A 22,003-nucleotide genomic window follows, 5' to 3' on the forward strand; every position below is an offset into this window, starting at 1 on the left:
ATCTGCAACAGAGCTTTTGAGATCCAAGTCTGTTCTGTGTAAGTTCTGGATGTGGCTCAGGGCAGCCTGCTCTAATGGTTGGCAGCCCTGCCCACAGCAGAGGGGTTGAAACTAAATTATCTTCAGGGTCCTTTACAACCCAGGCCATTCTGTGATTCTGTGAAGTACAAATATGGAAACTAGCTGTGTCATGAGTAATTCCACTTCTTTTTTTTAATCAACATATACTAAAAAGAGTGTCCCAATTAAAAATGTTAGCAATTTTTTTTATATAGATATTTCTGCATTAGCTGTTTAAAGAAATAGCCAAAGAATTTCTTTCTCAGCCTTGTCTTGACTTTCTAAAATGGGTAAGTTCCCTGTTGGTCAGCCAGGCTCTTGGTTTATTCTTACAAGATAACAACAGCATTTTTCAGGTACAGGGCATAAAATGATTATATATTGAGACTGTCAGACTCTGTGATGAAAGGGAATTGCACAAAATCCACACTACAAGCACACCATAGAGAAGAGTCATAGAAAAGGTGAGGGTAGTGTGCTTTAACACTTCCCAGCGCAAAATCCTTTCTTTTGAAGGCATTCAAGAACTTGTCCCCACCTTCCCATTGCTTCCCATTGCTTAAGATTGGGTTTACAGCTCTACAGGATTTTGTACTATACCTTAAAGCAAAAATTTCTTCAGACAACATTTTGTAATTACAACAGTATGTCTGTGGGGTAAATAAAAAGGGCTATTTGTGTTTTCGCCAGTATAGGAAAAATATTTTTCAGTGCACATGTTGCATTATTTCCAGATACTGTATTGAACCCAGCTTGATTGGGCCCTCTGCTACATACACCCCATAAAGAGTAAGGGACAAATGACATTAAAAAGATTTAAAGATAAATTTGATTTATTTATAAAATATAAGTAAATGTAATTTCCTCATAGAAAATAAACATCCTTTGCAATTTTAAGGTAGAGCAGTTATTTTGTGATCAGCTTCCCTCACCACAAGTACTTCAGAGTTATTTAATAATGAAGTCACATACATAACTTTTTTATTTCCAAACAATTTCAAAGAGCTAGCAAAGCCACCATTCCACAATCAAAGTAGATTTTGAAGTGCTCAAACAAAGCTGATTTTCAATTATCAGAGTCCAGAAAATAGCATCTGAAAACTGTCTTGACTGTTGCAGAACTGCTGTCTTTTCATGTTGGCTAAATCAAAACAAATAGATGATGCTTATGAAGCTTCAAACAAAAATCCACTTCTAACTAAGCATAAGTGTAAAAAAAATTTCCATCTGAAAGAGATCATCTGGGGAAAGCTGTAAGCTTGTGAAAGTGAGTTTGAAATAGAAGTTGCATTTCAACCTTAACAATGATATTAAGGTCACAAAGCTGTAATGGAGTAAAGTGAATATTGCGAAGTCAAAGGCAAATTATGAAAATAAAATAAAATGACCAAAAATAAATGGCCAAATTAAATAGAAGATATCCTTATGCTGAAAAGTAATAATATCCTTAATGAAAAGACAAGACATAGATTTGGAGAACAATGACTAACTGTAATTCAATGGGAATTCATAGAAAACCAGACTCGGTATGTGCTTATAAAACTATCACAAGGCAGAAGAAAAGGGAAAATTCTGAAAAGCCTCCACTCTGTGACTAGCGGCCTTGACTAAGGTCAGAAAATCATGGTTGAATAAACAAGTCTCAGCTAACTCTACTTTATCCTTACATTTCTCAAAAATTAAAATATTGATACCACTCACTATTTTTTTCAAAAGCTTTTATGTTAAATTGGGTGACAATCACTACCATGATAAAAAATCTATTCCACAGACACTTAAAATACATAAATGAAGAGATAAAGAGTAAGATTTTATGTACTGGTGGTTCACTTGTTCAGACTGAGTCACCAGTAAAATAGACTAGTTAAGCTTGCAGCTGTTTCCATATCAAATAGTGATAGTATGTTTTGTACTTAATCTCTGTCATTTTCTATTTTATACCGGTGGAAATGCTCACATATATAATACCAAGTAACAGCAGTGATAAGTCCCTTCTACACACTTGAAATGGCTATATTAAAAAAAAAGATTGATTTTTAAGTCACTAATTTAAAACCAATGGCTAACATTACATATGCTCTACAAATAAAAAGTAGTCATGGATCATTTTCTACAATAGTACCATAAGTAAAGAAAGCTGACAAGACTTAGTTTTCTGCTTACTTTTCCTTTCAAACTAAAATGAATGTAAATTTTATTGTCCTATTTTGTTTAAGAAACTTTATGTCACTTAAATGTGCGTTTTGAAATTTCTTAGTCTTTATGATGAGGGTGCTTACGTTAAAAGCTTATTAAACAGAGTTATTCTTTACAAGTTTTTATTAGTTATGAATATTAGAATATGCCTGTTGATAACATAGTCTTTCAGTGACACTTGACCTAAACAAGAAAGCCAAAATCTTAAAAAAATAAAAGGCAAAAGATCAAAGCTGAAATCCTCAAGATCTCCTCTGGAGATAGTGAAGGAGTAAAAAGGAAAATGAGAGCAACAAGGAAGCAGTCTCAGGGTGAGGTCTGAGAAGACCTGGCAGGATCTTAATGAGTATTGAAAACTCTCAGATAACACCAATATCTCCACTCTATCCCTTGACCCGAGGAGTGAGAAATCTCTCCTGCATTTTGTGAGAACAGCCAGGAGGGAGAGAAAAGGAGCTTTAACTTGCTTCCTCTGCTGGGACTCATGACTCTGCATGAGGCAATACAGCACCTCTGAACGTGTGCTTGGTGCTCTGTGACCAGGCAGAGATGGAGACCTGGCAGAAGCGGGAATTTCTCTACAGATCCCTGACAAGGTCTGAAATTCTTCTATTTTCTGTTGGAAAACCTTTAACTTATTAAATCCTTTGATGAGTGAGTCTGGTATAAAGGAATAAAAGCATGGATTAAAATCTGTGCCTTGGCTGTGTGTGTATTCAGCACGCATTGGGAAACTGCCTCCCAAATCTGTGTAGAAACAAAGACAGAATTGGGATGGTTATATCATGAACTGTAACTAGTAAGTGTGCTGTAGGGGTGTGAAAGGAGCGGTAGGTGCAGAGGGAGGGGACTGTGAAGTGGATGAAAGCTTTAAATGTGCAAGGGCTGGATGCACAAGGAGCAGACTGGCCACATGACCATGCTGTTTGCATGTGCTCCTGATTATTGCAGTGGATTTATGTAAACACAAATTGATTACAACCTATCAAATGTTATGTTTTCAAGTGTCTACAGCTATCATATTGTAAAATTCTTTATACTGACAGGAGGTTTTTTCTAGGCATGAAGTACTTTCATAAAGTTATGTGGGAAAGTAAGCCACATTTGGAGATGGGAAAAAAAAATACAGCTTCCAACCAGTTGCATTGCTCTAAGGAAGCATCTCATCAGATCCTTAAGTTTTATGAATGTTCACAGTGAAAGCAACTGGTAGTTGGTGAGTTAAATAAATCAGAGAGCAAATAAACTTAGCAGTAAATGTACAATACAGTAATAGCTTTTATATGCTGCTGTGGTTCTCACCAGTGGTATTTTCATAATATGCATTGTAAGCTTTCACTGTTCAGGGAAATACATTAGTGTTTTTGAATTGTTTTTATTATAAACCATGCAAATAGTGTTTCTCCCTGTGGGAGATTACATTAATTATTAGCAAAAGATCTCTTACATGATTTCAGTCAACAAAGAAGGAACAGTTCAATCTCTATTTTCAGAGTTTGACATATAACTATTCAAAACTGTATTAAAAACATTTAACCCATGCCGAGTATTACTGATAAAGAGATGGCACGTGGCGGAAACAAATTGCCCTAATAACATTGGCAAATGTTTCGTAGTCTCAAAAAATGTTATCTGTATAATACAAACATGCTCCCCGTCATTATTTTGCAGGAAAAAAAGAAGTATTTAAATTGTTTCATATGGATGGCTAGTGGTCAGCTTCTGAAATGAAGTTTGAATCTTTTAGACATGTAGATTTTTAGAATAAGTCTGCTAGACAAACACAAAAAATCAATCAAACAAAAGATACTTCTGCAAATGATGCAAGAGGAAAACTATGCCTTCAAGAAATTATAAAAATGCAAATCTGGATATTTGACAGGAAATGAGTATAACCAAAAGGAAGCAAAGAGTTCAGTAAGTAAATTGCATTAAGGGCACAATGGTAAATTGTCTCAATGTAAAGGACTGGAAATAGTAAGGGAAGACTAAGTTAGCTGAACAAAAACCTTTTTTTTTATAATGTGAAAATTAAGAAAGAAGTGCATAAAAATTTTAAGCATCTGGGATCAGATAAAACAGTAAATAATGGTGGAAAAACTCAGGAAGTGTGAGACATGAAACAGAATACTTCTAATACAATGCAGAGTCTACCAAATAATATTAAGAAAGCTTTCCATAAAGAAATAATATAAACTGTAGCATGAAAGATCAAGTTGTTAGCAGGAAGTTGTTAGCAGGCTCCTCATGGAGTAGGAAAATGTTATCATGAAACTGTTCCAAGAAGGCAAAAGCATTTTCTTGTTTTCTTTCAGTCTTCATTTAAAAGATCAAATCTGCTCAGGTTAGCAAATCTATAAACGGTAAAATAGAAGAACAAATACAGGCTACAGTGGGGATAGGAGGCACTAGAGACATACTTTCAAGTTAGTTGGGGCTGAGGAAATTTGTCCGAGTGGAATGGCTGAATAAAACTCAGAACATGAATGCTAACTTCAAAGAACATGGATAGGGAAGATTTGGAAAAAGCTGAAAACATGAAATTTTAGTTTCTGGGACCTTTTCTGATTCTCTTTTAATAATTCTAATATCAATTTCTGTATCTAAATAAGAAAAAAAAAGGGGAACCTCAGAATTATAGACCAGTAGGTTTAACTTGACTTCCCTGAGGAAACCTGTAGCAAAGTATCAAACTACTTGTAAGTACCTAGAAGACAAAAAGAAGTCTCAGAAAACATGGTTTTAACAAGAGTTATCACATCAATCTAACCTTGTTGTGTCAACATGATAGGACTATAACTCTATTCTATGACTTGTGGGTAGGAGAGTAGATGATGTCATTCATATGTATTGATGCCAGTAAAGCTCATGACATCGTTTCATATGAAATTCCTTCAGGCAGATGTGGAAATACAAGATTAGATGCTAATTTCATTAGGTGGGTATGTAATGAGTTGGAAAACTGTATAAACAATTTATCAGTATTTTGCAATAGAAGTGGAGGGATGTTTCAAATCATGTTCTTCAGGTCTCTGTCCTGAAGTTGGCAGTCTTTAATGTTTTCTCTGATGCCTTGATGGATGATTACAGAGTAAGATTATTACATTTGCCTATAATATATAGCTAGGAGGCAACAAACAGTTTGGAACTTGTTAGCAATTCAGTCAGGAGAAATGTAAAGTTTCTATAGTTAGACAAGTACAAATGACTGCAGAGAGACGTGAACAAATGTTTAGAGAAAGAGTAACATTGCAAAAGATAATCTGAGAACCTGGAAATTGCAATGGATCGCAATCTGAACTTAAGTCAAAAATGTATTAGTGCAAAAAAGGAAAATGCTGAACCAAGTTTTATCAATCACATTAGTTACATTCCCTACTCCAAAACTGCAAATTAAAAATATATTGAAGAAACCCGAACCATTGATTAATAAAAGAACAGCCATATTTTTCTGTCTGATGTTATGATGCAGTTAAAGAGGGAAGGTGACCACTGTATTAATGCTTCTTGTCCAAGGAAGGTTTCCTTTTTTTTTTTTTAACTTTTTTTTTCAGTCTGCTTGTTTTTGAAGAAATAAACTGATGAGATGTACCATCAACAACTTTCTCTTTATATGTTCAACTCTCTGGTCATTCTAATCTATAGCAGGCTTTGCTTTAGAAATAGAGTCCCAAATAAAGCCAGATGAAACTGATTAAAATCAATTAAGTGCAATATTACAGAATGCGCATATGCTTTGGCAAATAACATACATAAACCTAAGGAGAGTTTATATCCCTGGAGACTTTCTAAATACTGCTTTAAAGAAAGCCAGTCGTATGTCAGAATGATATTACATCTTTCTCTTCCCTTGTGAGTTTCAACAGCCAGAATTGGATTAGAAAATCTTTTTCTTAGAATAGGCATCTGCTTATGAAAAGACGCTGTTGATACTTCATAACACCGAACAAATCAGTCTCTGTGTCACAGAATCACTGCAGACATTTTATGAGGAAAGAAATATTCAACTTAACCTTAAAAAAAGAAAACTGTCGAATTCTCACAGTCCCCAATTTCAGAGCTCCCAAACATTTGAGCCATCACTCAACTATATACATTTCCTATATATATTGGATATATATAGGAAAGCCAAGATTGTAATTACGTTCATTTTGCCATTTACTTGCTTCAAAATTTTCATTGAAACTGGAATTTTACATATAACATTGTCTAAAAGGAAGGAAACTGTCCAGCTACCTCCACGTACAGCATTAATATTAGAACAAGTAAGAGAAAATCAGGGAAAGTTTCAGTAACTAAATCCTTTTTCTTCTAATTCACATTTCCTGCCCCAAAAATCTCCCAAATATTTTGTTGAATTTTCCCCTGAATGGGGAGGTAAGTCACCATCATCCAGAAATGTTTGTATGCATACCAGTTTGTTAGTGCTCTTTTCTTTGTTTTCTAGGGCAACTTTTTTTTTCCTCATTTAGGATTAATAATACGTAGTTGTGTGTGTGCATGTGTATCTTCATGTATGTTGTTCCCCAGCACGGGAAGGATGCAGAGCTGGTGGAGTGGGTCCAGAGGAGGGCCACAAAAAAAGGCTGGAGCACTTCTCCTGTGAAGAAAGGTTGAGGGAGTTGGGTTAGTTTAGCCTGGGGAAGAGAAGGCTCCAGGGAGACCTCATTGAAGCTTTCCAGTACTTCCTTCAAGCAGGAAGGGGAGTAACTTTTTACACAGTCTGATAGTGGTAGGACAAGGGGGGAATGGTTTTAAACTAAGAGAGAGGAGGTTTAGGTTAGGAAGAAATTTTTCACTCAGAGAATTGTGAGGCGGTGGAACCGGGTACTGCTTCTCTGGAGGCATTCAGGGCTGGGTTAGGTAGGATCCTAGACATCCTGATCCAGTGAGTGGCAACTCGGCCCATGGCAGGGGGTTGGAACTGGATAATATTTAAGGTCCCTTCCCACCTAAGCTGTTGTGTGATTTTATGATCTCTAGTTTCTAGAGAACTTAGCTATTCATTTACTATTTGAATTTTGTGTATGTGGTTTCTTTTAATCTTTATTTGTAAATAGATTATTTTCTCCACATGTACTATCCTCTTAACTGCAGCACTTAGCTGGAGTATTATTATTACTGTTTTGAAATAACACTGTTCCTGCTGCAAGAATTTACTGAAGACATTTTTCAGTTTCCCTATTTTATCTCTTTATTGAGGCTTTCCTGTCATTTTACATGGAGAACAATCTATGCATTTACACAATGCAGCAAATGATGGCTTTTAGAACATTTGTAGACAGCACAGAAGTCGTATTCATTGAAAAGGACTTTTTTAATTCAACTGTGTTTTCTATTTCATTTTACTTTGACATATTGTTATCTTATGAATAGTATAACATCTTTTTCACAGACCTTCATTTTATTTTAGCATTCATTACACAGTTTAAATGAGACTTTGTCATTATTTTTTCCATGTATTCCTACTTTTCAGACTTCTGTAGCCAAACCTTTCTATTTGAATAAACTGAGTAAGGAAAAGTATTAGGTTTCTAAGAGTAGAAATGTGTTAAAAAAAAAGTCACCCAAACCAGATAACTCTGAGAATCACGTTCAGTCATACTTTTTGTTTAATATGTTTTGATATTAAAATAATGGAAGCTTTTGCCATTACCCAAAGCAAGTTCAGATGGAAGTTGCAGAAATATTTAAGCAACATCAATCGGGAGACACAACTTATTTTTCCAAAGATTCTTTGATAAGTTAAGGTGTCCTTGCCTTGGTACACATATGCGGTACAAATGAACAATTTATTTAAGTGACACAGAAATATTAAAATCAGCAAAAACCTTTTTAACTTACTTATATCAGTAGTTAATCACATGTTACAAGCTTGTTGATTGTCTCATATTCCAAGCAATTCACTATGACACCAACCATGAAATGAATGAGATAAAGATCTTAATAATGACAGGACCTCCTTGCATGCTCTGCTAATCAGGTAGTAGAATCTTTTTCTGGAGAATTATTAGCTGCTCGTATTTGGCCTTTGTTAGGTCTAATCTCTAGTGACTGGTTGTGGAAAACCTTTTTCCTTTGTACTTATTTTAACTTGAAAACATGGTATAGTAAACAGAAAATAAAATAGTTTAAAAGCTGGAGAGTCATCTTTCTGGCTTGTGTTGTTGATTTAAAGCTGGCCATTTTTTAAATGTAACCAAAGCTACTCTTTCTGATAATGATAGGTACAATGAGATCAAGCAGGTGCGTTATCTAGTTTAGTATTATCTTCAAGTAGTACACTTTAACTGCAGCTGCCATGTCATTAGAACTTGTTCTGCATTGTTTAGTACTTGATTATGGATCAAGGAATTGAAAACAGCAACCAATAAAGCAAGCTGTCAATGAGATTAAAGAAAAAGGATGGAATAGCTTTACTTGCTAACAGTCTGTTTTGTGCATGCAAGAGAGTTCTGTAAACAGCTGCAGAGATAATTGCACGGGATCGTTCCAGTGAAAGATTATAGCTGAAATTTACTGTTCCTAATTTCCATTATTAGAAATATTCAAAAATGTTGCTTCAAATGTTTCTGTTTTTATCTTTTCAAACTGGGTTTGCCAGCAAAGAAATTTGCAAGAATTGTTTTGAAGTCTTTACTTGCTCTACCACATAGCTAGAGTATGTGAGTACCACTTTGATTTGTTTTCTCAGAGAGTCGTTTCTGTGTATTTTGAAGCATGAGGAAAAAAGCCTGGTAATATCATCAGCATAGCGATCTGTGTGTTGCTTCCTGTAGTATAACAGTTTCATTTGGAATATTCAGATCACTCAAGATTGAGGAAAGTGGTGATTGCTGCCCATCCTAAAATGTTCTTACAAGCAACTGATTCATTTTCTTACAAAGAAAGAAGGGGTAAGCAGAGTTTGGAGAAGATTAAGGAAACACCTAATGTCTAGACATTTCCTCATCAAGAATAATAATTGTTAAGAAAGTTCTATTTAAATTTACATAAGATTGAAAAGAGACTGTCTGACTTCTCTCAAATAACTAATACATTTGACACACAGTAGACCAGAAACAGCAACAAACAATGGAGATTCTAATAAAGTCAGGGAATACCATTTTTGGCATTGCAGTCAAGAATTACCTACATCTTCTTTCTTCTCAAAGTGTGCCGCAGCTCCCTGTATCATCAATTGACTGTGCAATGGACTTGCAAAGTATTACACTGCCAGAGTATTCAACCTTCTATTTCCCTGTCATTTTGAATGAAAAAATAAAGGACAACAAAGAAATGCAGTCAAAAGTGCTCTATCTGCTTTAAATTTCTGAATACAGTTTGTCCTTCCAATTCCTACTCTACTTTGTCATGGTATTAATAATTACTCAGACATCATGAGATTGCTTCCTGAAGTGGCCAGCTGTGAATCAATCAGCGCTATTGTTTCTGTTCATAATATCTTTAGATGGTGTGTAGATGAACTAGTCAGAGGAGGAACCTTTTGCAGGTCCCCTGAAGACAGTGGACTAGATTTACTCTCAGCACTTCTGTGAAACATTTGCCTTGAAAATTTGAAATAGCATATCTAGTGTTAGGAAGCAAATCTCCCTGTAATGTAATGTCTTATTGCTACTAATTACACATCTGGATACACGTTGTTGAGCCTGCTCTACTAATGGGAATATTTTCAGTAACGGTGTACTAGAACCACGCTTGGATCTGGATCAAGTAAGGTGGAGTTTGCTTGATATATGATCAGGAAATAATTTCCCTAAACTATCCTTGATCAAAATATCACAATGAGGGGTCATGGTTTTGCTTTATTTACTAGATGGATCTTATCTTTGTGTACAGCGTAGAGTAAACACCTCTTTTCTGGTAGAGACATCTATTTGCTCACTGTCTTTCTCTCATAGCCAGACCTGTGTGCCTTCTGATGCCCTAAGTTTTCAACTTCTTTCTGAAACTGCCTTTCATGACAAATGGTCTGCAGTGCTGCTTAATCCAGAAGCATCTTCCTCAGACTTGACAGATGGAGGAGGTTTTCTTCCCAAAAAGAGAGAGATGCAAGAAGACTTGTTATTCCCTTTACCACATGATTTCACTATTCATCCATCTCCTCCCTTACCTCTTACAATCGTAGAATCCTTACCTTGCCAAACTAATCAAAACGTGCAGGAGTGCAGGTGCTGATACCTCAGGAAATCCCATCTTTTCTTTTCATATGGTCATGGAGACTTTGTCCTCACCACCGCTCACTGGTTTTAAAATATGACATATCCACTTTATTTTCCTGTTTAAACTTAACTGGAGATTGCATATATAACTCATGAAGAGAACACTTGTGCAAAAACAAAAGCATAATTACTGAAAACAACTAAAATTTTTAAAAGTATTCACTGTCAGAAAGGAAATATTAAAAGTTTCTATGTTTTCCAGTCTAAATTGGCTAAGTTTTTGCTTTGAAATTCACGTCCACCTGAAGATGAATTGTCTGCCACCTAGTGTTCCTATCTCCTCAAGGCTTTTTGTCTTTTCTTTCCCTGCAAACTTGGCTGCAGTTCTCTACGGAAATGAAAGGCCTTCAGATTGAAACTGATGCTCCTAGACAGTACAATGCTGTTGTCATCTATGCATTTAGATTTTCCATTCTCCTTGGCTTGGCTATTTACTAGAAATACCAGCTTTCTATAGCCTTAAGACAGAAAGAATGTCTTACACTATGTACTTCCAGAAGCTGTTGCAGGGCCCTGTAGGGCATCCTAACTGTTGTCCTAAATTGAGATGACAGTGTTGCTCATATTAAATTGCCTTCTTGCTTGGCTTGGCATGCTGGGATCTGTATCTATTAATGCAGGAGTGTCCAAATGTCCTGCTAGGAAAGCAATTTGTTCCTCAGTAGGGTGTCAGGGAAGCAGCTGGTCTAAGAAACTATCAGAGGTGATGTTAGGGGCAAGTTGTGTTTTTCTTGATTTAATGGAAATTTTTACTGATCCATCTCTTTGATTGCCCCCACCACTTGTCAACAGAGCAGCACATATCCATCTTCAGCCATCTCCTTTCCCTCTTGACAGGCCTGTCATATCTCTCTTGTGGAGAGACAGGCTTTCACACAGCCTGAGTCTCATAATAGACATTTCAACAACAGCAAACACGTTATTAATGGATTTTCTTTTTTAATGCCCTACAGAGACACCATTTCAGAACATTTTTGCTAAGTATCAGTTTCTAAACCTCCACTTGGAGAGAGACTTTCACAAGCTGAAGCTTATTTTTGTCACTCTTCTCCTCTTTTTGCAAATATACTATGCAGTACTTTTAACTCTTTGAGAAACTTCTATCAATTTGGTTGTTTTCTGTTTACATTCTAAATTTGATTTGAAGTTATCTAAAGAAGGAGAAAGGTGGGTGTTTGGGAGTCAGTAATATATTAATGTATGTTAGCTGCTGTCTGAGAGAATTACTGTGGGGAAGCCTGCATTTATGAAGCTAGAATATGGCTGTGGCGAAATCATTTTCTGGTGATCTTAAGAGCAAACAGTATACAAGTATACAAGCATAAAGCTGTATGAGAAAACTTGCTAGGAAATAAGGAACATGCATATTAGAATATGCTTCTTAATTAGGTCTACTTGAAAATCTCTGAGGGTTCCACATTTTTAATAATATTCTCTATGTAGGTTAAATTATCAAACTACTTTACTTAGAGACGATGATGTTTTCATCACGGGATAAATCAATCTGAAGTCCTGCGAATAAATTCTGGGTTAGGGAGTATGCATGCTTTCAGATAGGACTAGATTCAAAAATAAAAAGAGTTTGAACACTCAATGTAATGTAATTCACTAAAGAAATCAGCACTAACCTTAGCTTACTCAATTGTTCCTCAGCATTTCCAAATAGCTCTTAGGGCTTCAGATACTGCATCATTGTCCAGAAAGAAGCTGCTGAGAAATCATTTTTTAATGTAAAATCAATTGTCAGATTTTAATCTTTTTCTGATATCAGTGACAAAGATTTGATTGACTTTACTTAGACCTGTAGCTGTATCTTAGATTGGAATTATCATAAGCCTTATGGTATGGCACAGTTCAAGATGGGAAGGACCTTTAATTTGGCAAGGAAAAATGGAAAGTGAAGTTCACAATTTATTCCAGTTAGATGAAGAAATGCTCTTTTAAAAGCATGACTTGATCTCCCTATGTCCTCTAAGTACTATGTAGTCATGTATTTTGATCACTGAAATGGATTTGTTGCATATGAAAAATGCCAAACATTGCCAACCATAATATTTCATCTGCAAGTAGCTGGGTTTTTATCACAAGATGTTACTTTGTTTATGAGATTTATTGGTACAGACATTATGACATTGAAGTTTTGCCAGCATGGAATAGATTTACCTGCTGCCTCTTGAGGGAATCCTGTTATCTTTATGGTCTGGATCTAGGATTAGTATTTTGGCAGGGCTTGATTTTAGATTTGGCTGAGTTACGGGTATCTATAAGTTATTATTTATGCAAATGTTGTTGAAGGTTTTCTTCCAAGATCTGAAAGGTTGTGGGCTTTTTTCCCTTGTCTCTTCCTATAGATATTGCAACGCAAACGTGTTAAATATATCGTATATTCCACCATGTCACAATTTTCATCCCTACTCTCTGGCCAGGACTTTTTTTCTGTTGTTTATTTATAGAATACTTAGAACAACATGGTTCCTAACCTACCGAGTAGTCCTTCATGAATTAAGAATTATATATATAAATGAAAGTGTAATTGAATGCACGTAAATATATAACCATCTTCACATGTCTGATTTTCCAGTAGATGTGCTAATGAAAAAGCAAACTGTACAGAAAACAACCATACAAACAATAAATTTAATCAGGGAATTTTGAGCCGTCAGCTACTAGGGCATGGATGCTCTTACTTATAATCCCAAGAAATGAAAATAGCACACAGAAAATAATTTAGTGTAAATATTATGAGGATTTTTTTTCTTTAGTGAACCAAGATGTACATTGAATTGAAGATATATGTGCATATTATAGCCACAAGTGAAGAAAAAAAAAAAAAAAGACTTCCCCTATAGGTTTCTAGTGCCATTCCAGATGACTTTTACTACATTACATTATTGATGTTATTGCAAAAACACTATGTTTACATTCATTTTTATATTTTATTTTCAAGATTACCCAGGATCTTAACATGGGAGCCTTTCTCCATTATTCACATCTTGCATCTTACTGGAATGTATCACAAGTGATAGACTTTTGTGCCACGAAATCCATGAACCATCAATTCAAATATACTTTCTACTATTTGCCTTTTGTCCTTTGTTAAATATAGTAGATTACAGATTTTCCATTAATATTGGAGAATGGCTTAGTACTGAAACTCTCTTGTGGAGAAATACAGTGAGATTGATGTAAAGGTTTCAAAGTGAGAGTAACCTAACAGTAAAATTCTTGGAGATAACAACTTAAGGAGATGGGGTGCATGAGGCTGTAGATATTTACAATATGCATGTATGCATGTGCCTTTTTTTTTTATTATTTAGAAAAAAATGTTAGATAATTATAAAAATGAGCTGAACTCAGATATTGCATATAAATACTTTGAGCACTTTCGTTGCTTTTAATGGAAATTACTCCTGGCTTAATTTTATGTTTACGTGTACAAATTAATGGAATATAGGAGAATTTGAGATATACCAGAACATATTCTTAATGCCCCTACTGATCTTTTTATACTAATCCATCCATTTGCAGCAGTAAAGATGGATTAATAGTGCTACAGAAAGTCAATTTAAGCTGAAGCAGCCACAATGAAACTTTGCCATGTCTGAGATTGGCCTGGAGGTGACTGAGTCATGATTTGGCAGAACATGAACTCATCTTTTCCCCTCATCCTCATTTATATCTGCCCTGTTCAGAAACTGGCTAAGAATGAAAACAAACATTCTCTGCTAAATTGCTTCTCCAATGGAGATTGCTCTTCTCTTCTTTGGAAACTCTTAAAATGAATGCAGTATAAAGCTGGACATAGACCTGTTATTCACTGTAGGCAGGAAAATCTTTAAGTCACGTTTAAGACATTCTGTTTGTCTCTGAAGGGCAGCAAAGCAGGTGAGGGATCTGGAGCACAGGTCTTATGAGGAGCGGCTGAGGGAGCTGGGATTGTTCAGTCTGGAGAAGAGGAGGCTCAGGGGAGACCTTATGACTCTCTGTAACTACCTGAAGGGAGGTTGTAGTGAGCTGAGTGTCAGCCTCTTCTCTCTTGTAACTTGTGACAGGATGAGAGGGAATGGCCTCAAGTTGCACCAGGGGAGATTCAGGTTGGATGTTAGGAAATACTTCTCTGCAAGAGTGGTCAGGTGCTGGAATGGGCTGCCCAGGGAGGTAGTGGAGTCACCATCCGTGGAGGTGTTCAAGAAACATTTAGATGTTGTACTGAAGGACATGGTTTAGTGGGAAACACTGGTGACAGGTGGGCAGTTGGACTGGATGATCTTAGAGGTCTTTTCCAACCTTGATGATTCTATGATTCTATGAAGTAATTAAGAAGAGAATAACAAGAGTAGGAAATCTTAGCTTATCTCAGTGCAGCTGAGTTTCCAAACCAAAACTATGTAAGAATGTATATGAGAATCAGAAGTAGCGTACAGACATTTGCCATATGGTTCCAACTTTGGAGTCTGAAAGTAAAAAAAAATAGATAAATAATTGAGGAATTCACCTAAAATGTGATAAATGGTCTGCACTTATGCTTCTGTGCAAATGACTGCCCTTCCACAAAGGATGTAAAATGCTTATTTCTGGATATCACATTTTCAGTAGATCTGCTGATGGTGATAATTTTGCTAATTCTCACATTTTATTTTGTTCTTTTTTAAGTTGTTTCAGTTTAGTCATTTGATTTTTCAGAGTTTAAATGCTGCTCTTTTACAAACTGCCCACTCATTATGAACATAATGTATGGTATTAATAGTATTCTCGGTGTTCTCAGATGAATCTCTCTTCCCCTCTTTCTTTCTTAGACCGTTCTTATTGTTCTCTTCTTTCCAGTTTCCTATGTAGCAGGGAGTAGTGCAGGCCATGGTTGAACCATGAGCCTGACATAAGCAGATGTGCAGCACCAGATATTTCAGTTTCTGAGGTGTGTGACACTTCCTTATGTAAGCCATTCTTGTTGCAAGCCAAAAATAATTTCCACAAGAAATGTAACACTGTATGCACATTTTGTCTTTATTCATTCAATGATTTGCAAATTCTCGTTGAAATAACAGTATAATACTTTCTTGAAAATTTTTGACTTGTGAACACTGAATTTCATCGCTGGCCAAACTGCTGGCACTGCAGTTGTCCAAATCAGCAAAGGGTACCTGTGTGTTAAACCTCATTTGAGAGAGACCATGAGATGAAGCTTTGGTAACTGAAGATTAAATAAATTGAGCGTATGAGAGCAAATTAATATTAATGTGAGATTTAATTTAGTTAATTACTGTAGTGACACTGAAGATGTGGGTTTGCGCGTGAAAAAGAGTGAGGGAATGAAAAAATTTCTTCTTCCCTGTGCAGCAGCTGAAAGCTCACAGTGAGACAAAGTCCATCTCATGATAAAAATGAATGCCACTGCAGGAGCTGTCTCCACAAAACTGAGATATTGTTTTCTCACTCTAACATTTCTCCTGCCAGTTGGCAGATTATTTTTTTCAGAAAGCTACCCATCTGCTGCTTGAACCACAGAGTAACTGCAATGCACTGCTTGCGCTGTTGTTTCTCATCTTGACCTGTGATCACGAGATATTTGTGATTCAATGATGTTGCAACTAAGCAATTAAATCAGAGTATTTTAAGCAAACACAATCGAGGAAGTTTGTTTAGTGCAGGATGTATGACAACTGATGATGCTAGTAAACATCAGAGGTCGTAGGGGCTCTGAGAAATTATTTATCTCCCTAAACTGTTAACACAGCTTGTCCTTTGTTCCTCTCTAAACGCAACTCTCACAGCATTTCTGTGAGCTTTTTAAAGGAACAGTTACCAAAAAGGTTTGTTAATTTTCATTGAAAGCTGGGAAAATGAAACTGAATAAATTGAGATAATGGAGATTATTTTTGAGATTATTTCCATTTTTCTGGTAATATGTCTTATTGTGACATATATAGCAGTGGATGATATTTACTGTCCTTGTTGGAGAATTTATTTCATTGGGGTAAAGAAAAATTTGACGTCTTTACTTTAGACTTAGCTATGAACTGATGTACTTAAAAACAGTAGTGACATAGACCACTGCTATAGACTACTGCTTTCTTTACCATCCAGAAAAATGGATGCTGTTTCTTTTGAACTTAGGTGGTCAGTTTACATGAGAGAAATTGGATCAGTGGAACTTGATAGTTGTACCACAGTGTCAGGGATGGCTTATCCCTGAAATCCTATCCACTAAAGAGTGGTCAGCATCTGGATTAAACTGTTAAAGCATTTCTTTCCTGCTGATTCTTCAGATCAGTAAAGGGACTGCAACATTGACAAATCTTTTGATTCAGCCATCTAATAAAAAAGAGAGTTTGAGTCATCAAAGGGAAACAATATAGTATCATACAAAAATGTTATATTTGGCCCTGAACACTATGTTTCATCTCTGTATCAAGAAACATTTCTGTTATAAACAAAGCAACAGAAATGCTGGGCTAGATTTAATATAAATCAGCAAAGAAGAGGAACTGCATCTTCCTTTCCCTTCAGTAGATGGGAAAAACTTGTCCAACACTGTTCATCTGATGGTTTTTGAAGTGCTTTTCAGGAGGCTTCTCTAAACACGCAACAGTGTTTAGGGCATTCTCTGATAGATGAGGGTTCAAGGCTTTTCAAGCAGAAGAGGGAAATGCGTATTTTTTCCTTACCTCCTCCAGTGCTTTCTTGATTTTGTGAGTCTAGGTTGTAAAAGGAAAATTCTCCAAACCTGACTAACCCATGCCAAATCCATAAATGGTGTTGGAAGGACTAAATCACATTTTCTAGTAAATCAAAATCATACCTCATAATTTTTCTTCCCATTTGATGTGTGGAAAAGGATTTTGGCTTCTGTTATGTCGTACAGTATAATTGAATGGCAGAATTATTTCTTCCGTAGTTCCGGCAGGCAGCAAAACAAACAAAACTTTCAGACAGTGGTGCCTGTCCAGTAAATATCCCAAAGGTGTCTAAGAAACATAAAAGAGGAGCAAATGAGAGAGGCCATGCTGAATTTGTTAAATCCAGACAGATGGCATGAAAGGGAAAATAGCTTATTCTCTCCCTCAACTATAATGTTCTCAGCAAGTGTCTCTGTTGAAAGGATAAGCATGAGAAGAGATAATAGGATCTTAAGAAAACTAGGAACATATCAACAAAGCCAGTCTGGCACAGAGTTGTAAACAAAAACTGTCTTGGTATTATTTGAAGGCCCTCTGCACACTGGGAACTACAGATCCTGCTTTTTTGTTTGGAAAAGATATTCCTTGAATTATTGAATAAAATCAGTGATTCACACTGGCTGCTTGGATGGGGTCTGTTCTAATATATTTGGGAGAAATTTGGCATGAGTATTAAACGCCCACTTTTGTGAAGGAAATAGCACTGTGTAATAGGTTGCCCAACTGATTTTTAACAGATTGTTAGGTCAAAGAAATTATATAATCAGCCTTTTTTTGTGTTCTGTTTTCACTGAAAAACTACTGGAAGGAAAACAGAATTTTATGGGGGTGAAGAATAGAGCAAAAGACCATTTAAAATTGCATCCCATTAGGAAAGATTAAGTGGCGCTTTGACATTAGGGACAAAGAAATCTAGTCATCTTTTAATCTAATTTTGGGACTGGGGAGGGAGCCTTATCTAGAAAATTATTAATTATTCCTGAATCCCCCAAAAATGCAGCAAATTTCTATGACAATTAATAAGTAGGAAATTTTAAAAGTTTCTATGATTTAATAAATGCATTGAATTAAATAAAATCAATTAATAAATGAGTTAATAAAAATAATGTTAGAAGTAAATCCTAGATTATCAGTGTTTCTGAGCTGCTAGACATCAGTTCACCAGTGTTTCACAAATGGACTGGGGCGCACAGCCACAGGAACATCATTTAGCAGTGGGTTGTTAGAGTTAGGGTAGTATGGTTAGGTTGAGACTGGACTTGATGATCTTCAGGGTCTTTTCCAACCTGAGCAATTCTATGATTCTGTGATTCTAAGGATGCTGGCAGCTATCACAGGTGGTCTGCAGAGTCACAAATGCCGTCTGAGTGCTTGCTGCTAGAAATTGAATAATCTCTCCTGAAAAGTGCCAGAGTTTCAATGATAAAAAATTTGTCTCCATTTTTAATGCATTGTTATAATTATTTAGGTAGGAATTGCTATTGTTTAAGAAGTTTAAGAAGTAGATGAGTACTTTAATGTTTTAGTAGTAAACCATTTTTCCAAATGGTGAAGGTAGCAGAATATCACCATATCTAATGTTGTATGTACATTGAGACAGTTAACCTCAGTGCAGTGTAAAACAAGTGTTCGGCAATCTTGAGACAAAAAAACAGCAACAAAGGCACAAAGGCATGAGGTTGTTCTTATCTTAACGGGCAACAAATTGAACCTTGTACATTTGAACAGAACCTACCATTCTTAGGGAACAAATTTCGTAATATGCTGAGGTATTTCTTGTGTAGAATAAAGGTCTCTCCATCTATTGATGAGTTAATACATCAGAACATTACATTTTATATCTGGTAGTCAAGGAAACAAAACCTATCATGAGAGCTAAATAGTTAAGTTTTTTTTTCTGAAGCCTATCATTCTTTAGAAAGAGAAAAGGTATAGTGTTAACAATTGTTAAGTCTTCCATATTGTGGAGAAGTGCCTGTCTAATCAATCACCTGGCAATTTTACTTGTTATTTGAAGAATGTACTCTCTTTGCACCGTTTGTGCCAAACAGGGTTAACTGCTTGTGCTCCCTCTTCTTGCTCATTCTTTTTCTTACCTGTCACTCCACTGTATTTGAAGAGAGATCTGCATCAAACCCAGAAACAGCAGCACAGCTAGCAAAATTATACAGGAGCCGTTACTTGCATCAACTATTCCCAGGGTTACATTTCCTTAGGGTCTCATGAGACGCTTTTTAACCATTTGAAGCTATAGGTTTACATTTGTTCACTTCAAATTCTAATTGGTCTCACTTAGAAGAAGTAGCTGAATGTATGCTCGTTCACACTGTATGGTGATAATTCAGCATGATGAAGGACACATTAGGTTCCATTGGGCTAATTTGTTGTTCAATTAACATTCATATCTAAATAGAGATCTCATATCGCAAGGAGCATAAGAGTGTCTACTTTCATTAAAAAAAAAGATTATAGCATCAGTCAAAAACTTCAAGACAAAAAGCTTGATAAAAAGCACAGGAGTTTGAGTGATAAATTATTGTTAAAGAGTTTACTATCTAATTTGGCCAACATTTACATAAGTACAAATATATGTCTCTCTGGTGGTACGTTAGTTGCATCGCATATAAGTGAAACTGAGCTGAGTTTATGGGTTGAAAATGTAGTCTGAGAAAATTTGAAGAACATCAGGTCTCTGTCACTGGTCATAACAAGGTCATAAACACACTGCAAAACTCTATACCTCCTTCAGTGGAGTTGCCTTTATTTTAACTGTGGCCTCTACAATATAATATTGTAGAATACCATACAATAGAGTATACTATTATATTACTGTGTACTTTTATATACTATATACGTAGCATAGTACTATATATATGTACTATATACAAATGGATAGTTGTATGTCATGTGATAAATTACTACATTATATATTATAATCCTTGCCTTTGAGTTGAAACTTTGCAAGTGACATAGTGAAAGGAACTGATGAACAGAAGTGAGGGAGTAAAGGGAAGGAAGGAAGAAAGCTGCATTATTCTACCTCATTAGGTCAGTTTAGTTTCTACTTTTTTCTTCTTTCTTTCAATATTTACATTGTATAGGATAGGTTTCCTAGTGGATTTTGGCAAAGGTTTTAACTGTCATGCCATATATAGAAATATTTTAGGACAGTATTTTCACAGAATCATAGAATCTTTTGAGTTTGAAGGGACCTTTAAAGGTCATCCAGTCCGACTCCCCTGGAATGAACAGGGACACCTGCAGCTAGATCACGTTGCTTAGAGCCCTGTCCAGCCTTACCTTGAATGTTTAGGATGGTACATCCACCAGTTCTCTGGGCAACCTGTTCCAGTGCCTCACAACCCTTACTGTAAAAAATTTCTTCCTTATATTCCATCTAAATCTTCCCTCTTTTAATTTGAAACCATTTCCCCTTGTCCTACCACCACAGACCCTGCTAAAGGGTCTGTTCCCTTCCTTCTTATAGCGCCCCTTTAGATACTGACAGTCCGCTATGAGGTCTCCCCGGAGCCTTCTCTTCTCCAGGCTGAACAGCCCCAGCTCTCTTCAGGCTGTACTCATAGGAGAGGTGTTCCATCCCTTGGATCATTTTTGTGGCCCTCCTCTGGATGCACTGTAACAGGTCCACATCTCTCCTGTACTGATGACTCCACATCTGGACACAGTACTCCAGGTGAGGGCTTACCAGCACGGAGTAGAGGGTCAGGATCGCCTCCCTTGAGCTGCTGGTCACACTTCTTTCGATGCAGCTTAAGATTCGGTTGGCTTTTTGGGCTGCGAGGGCACATTGCTGGCTAATGTTCAGCATGCCGTCCAACAATACCCTCAAGTCATTTTCAGTAGTGTTGTACTCGATCCTTTTTTCCCCCAGCTTGTACTGATAGTGGTGGTTGCCACAACCCAGGTGCAAGACCTTGCACTTGAATTTGCTGAAAATCATGAGGTTCTCCTGGGCCCACTGCTCTAGGCTGTCTAGGTCTCTCTGGACGGCATCCCATCCTTCAGGTGTGCTGACTGCACCCTAGCTTGGTGTCATCCACAAACTTAACCAAGGGTACACCTGGTTGCACTGCTGATGTAATTGAAGATGTTAAAAAACACTAGTCCCAGTACTGACCCCTGAGGGACACCAGTTGTCACCAGTCTCCATCCGCACATTGAGCCATTGACCATCACTCTCTGGGTATGATGTCACAATCAGTTCCTCATCCATTGAACAATCCACACGTCAAATCCATATCTTTCCAATTTAGAGAGAAGGATGTTGTGGGGGATCATATCAAAGGCCTCTCTGCAGTCCAGATGGATGACATCTGTGTCTCTTCCCTTATTCATGGATGCAGTTATGTCATTGTAGAAGGCCTTGTTATTGGCCATGTCATGCTGGTTCTCATATCACCTCCCTCTCTTCCATGTGCATTAGCATAGCTTCAAGGAGGATCTGCTACACAATCTTCGTCAGCACAGAGGTGAGGCTGACAAGTTGGTAGTTCCCTGGGTTGCCCTTTCTGCCCTTCTTAAAAATGAGTGTGACATTGGCTTTTTTTTCCCAGTCAGAAGGGACCTCACCTGACTGCCATGACTTTTCAAATATCATTGAGAGTGGCTTAGTGAGTACATCAGCAAATTCCTTCAGGACTCATATTTTTTAATAGCTAAGAGCCAGATCCTCAACTTTTCCCTGATTTGTAGTATTTTGCAGTAAAACAACTGGGAAATGTCCTGAGGAGGACCTTTGACATGCTTTTACGTTTTGGCTGATTCTTGCTTATATAATCGTCCCTAGTAGATTATTACGGTTCAAGCCAAATCAATCCTGTTTATCTT

The 22,003-nt window shown here is 36.6% G+C and overlaps 1 protein-coding gene and 1 long non-coding RNA gene across 4 annotated transcripts in view; one reads left to right on the forward strand and one right to left on the reverse strand.

The window, feature by feature from the left end:
- Positions 1-22,003, forward strand: part of PRKN (parkin RBR E3 ubiquitin protein ligase) — a 712,245-nt gene that overhangs the window by 606,323 nt on the left and 83,919 nt on the right. The window lies entirely within an intron of this gene.
- On the reverse strand, positions 9,859-21,336 carry LOC110395956. 2 transcript variants are annotated; one of them, XR_002436707.1, is made up of 4 exons: positions 21,294-21,336; positions 12,107-12,185; positions 10,394-10,499; positions 9,859-10,287 (listed from the first exon to the last, which is right to left on the reverse strand). It is a non-coding gene; the product is annotated as an uncharacterized LOC110395956 (long non-coding RNA). The 2 variants fall into 2 exon arrangements; XR_002436708.1 differs by having other exon boundaries at positions 12,107-12,188; positions 21,294-21,332.

The sequence above is a fragment of the Numida meleagris genome, chromosome 3 (assembly GCF_002078875.1).
Source record: "Numida meleagris isolate 19003 breed g44 Domestic line chromosome 3, NumMel1.0, whole genome shotgun sequence".
NCBI lineage: Eukaryota > Metazoa > Chordata > Aves > Galliformes > Numididae > Numida > Numida meleagris.